General features: G+C 28.3%; 1 long non-coding RNA gene across 2 annotated transcripts; it reads right to left on the reverse strand.

Annotated features, from left to right (window-relative positions):
- Nucleotides 1-137: 137 nt before the first annotated feature.
- LOC140918897 (uncharacterized) lies at nt 138-977 on the reverse strand. 2 transcript variants are annotated; one of them, XR_012161359.1, is made up of 2 exons: nt 894-977; nt 138-393 (listed from the first exon to the last, which is right to left on the reverse strand). It is a non-coding gene; the product is annotated as an uncharacterized lncRNA (long non-coding RNA). The 2 variants fall into 2 exon arrangements; XR_012161358.1 differs by lacking the exon at nt 894-977 and adding an exon at nt 661-887.
- Nucleotides 978-2292: the final 1315 nt, after the last annotated feature.

The raw sequence follows: 2292 nt of genomic DNA on the forward strand, positions 1-2292 counted from the left end.
CACAAACCGGTTTATATCCTTTGCCTTCTTCACCGGAACTAGATCTCCTTCTATTGCTGGAATCCCCAAATTCATCACTAATGTAAGCACCTACCTTGCATCCCCCACCCCTACCATACAAAGTTAAGCATTTCAAAGAAACTCCATTAACATCATCATCATCATCTTCCTCTGAACTTCTGTTATTCTTCTTCCTCAACTTCTGGCTGACACTCCTCACAAGACGCTTCGACACACTCAAACCGTGGAAATCTTGTTGACAACGAGTTTCGTTTGCCCCCAATCTTTCAGAAAACATTATTATTACTATGCTCACCAATTTTTCACAACAAAATATACAAAACCCATCTCTATCTTACAATATTCAACCAAAATAGAACACAAGCTCGGCTCCTATATGATTCATGCATCCAAAAAAGGAAAAACAATAAATCAGATTTTGAGACCCAAAATAAAATAAAATAATGATATAAAACTCACAAAAGCAAACAATGAATCCAGATCCTGAGTCGAAATGGTGAAATTACAACTTTTAAATGAAATCAAAGATGAACATCATTATTATAACAATAACAATTAAAAAAAGAGACAAGAGCAAGTAAGAGTTATGAAAGTGAATAAAAGCAGTGTAATTAAGAACAGTATGAGTAATAATAATACCTAGTAGACATAAGCGCAAATAATTTTTGCAGAGAGCAGTGAAGAAGCAAATGAAATCGATTTGAGTTTAACAAAAAAAAAAGAAAGCGAAGAAAAGAAGAGATTCCGTAATCCGTATGGAGAAGCAAGTTAGAGGTTATAACGAATCGAATGAGTGAGTAACGGAAACTGTGATAGAAATCTAAAGAAGGAAAGAGGAAAAAAGGGGAAAGGAAAAGGAAAAGAAAACTTACAATGTAATGCACTTGAGAAATAAATGATAATATCATCTCTTATGAGAGAGTTCATTCACACACAACTTTACTTTTTCATTTCAGTATTATTATTATTATTATTATTATTATTATTAGAGAAATTATATGGTTGGTGTGTAAATTCGACATGTGGATACATTTGGTGTTTAAACTAATAGTTAAATGAATTTGATTTTTTGAGAAAAAAAATTATTTTCTATCATTTAAAAAATTATAATAAGTGTTATTTATCGAAAGTGTTAGCAAAATAAAATTTAATTTTTTTCTGAATTTTATTGCTCATAGTTGTGCATATTGAACATTTTTACAATAAATTATAAAAAATTAGTATAAAGCCTATAAAAAATGAAATAATATTTTTCTTATGAATCGATCTTTCTTAAAATAGTCTTTTAATTCATAAAAATGATAATTAATTTATTGATAAGGGGAACAAATGTACAAAAATCCTTCCATTTTTGAATGTTTCTTAAAAGTTATTTTCTTTTACACAATAACATTGACAGTGAATAGTGGTTGGTGTTAGTGCATATTGATCCATGCCACTTAATAGTAAAAGCGAATAGTAACTAAATAGTAATTTGTCTCTAATAGTTTCTTTTGGTATGAAATAAGACTGAATATTTTATGTATTACTTTAATATTATTAACATCGTAACAATCATCTTCCTTTACATAGTCTTCTTCTTTATCTTCTTACTATAAAATGATCATTTAGAATCCAACTATTACTTTAAGTTATTTGGCAAAAAATAATAGTTTTTGGTCTTTTTGTCTTGACGTAGCCAAATAAGGCGGGTTCTTTCTACCTCAATTAATCTATTATGTGATAGTAATTCAGGATTAAACTTATATCACCGTCTAACTCTAATAACTCTAACTATTTCAACAATTGTACAATCTTCTGAAAATAATTGAAAACCATAAATCCATGATGTTATCCAAGTAATTCAAAAGCTTGCACATAAAGATAATAAGCGAAGAGATCTAGGGGAAATAGTCTCTTTGACAAAAAGTTCAAATGCTTTCATTGCATAAATTGGGAATACTTAAGGAAAATTTCTAAATTCTGATAACCATTTCATAAACAATTGGGAGAAAAAGCATATAATACCTTTAATATTTCTTAAACTAAATAAACCATCTATGATTATAAAGTTCAAGAAAAAGCATGTTATACCAAACATCCATAGAATGAAAATAACTATAATTCAACACTTTAAATCTTCGAGTAAATTGTCTTGATGCTTAAGGATGATTCTTCCAATCCTTAACATATAATACCTTTAATATTTTTAATTTTGAAAAATGATTTTGCTAGAATCCCTTTTATCATAATGATGAGTAATTTCAATAGGATCTATATCAACTGAAATAA

The sequence above is a fragment of the Cicer arietinum genome, chromosome 7 (assembly GCF_000331145.2).
Source record: "Cicer arietinum cultivar CDC Frontier isolate Library 1 chromosome 7, Cicar.CDCFrontier_v2.0, whole genome shotgun sequence".
In the NCBI taxonomy this organism is placed as follows: Eukaryota; Viridiplantae; Streptophyta; class Magnoliopsida; order Fabales; family Fabaceae; genus Cicer; species Cicer arietinum.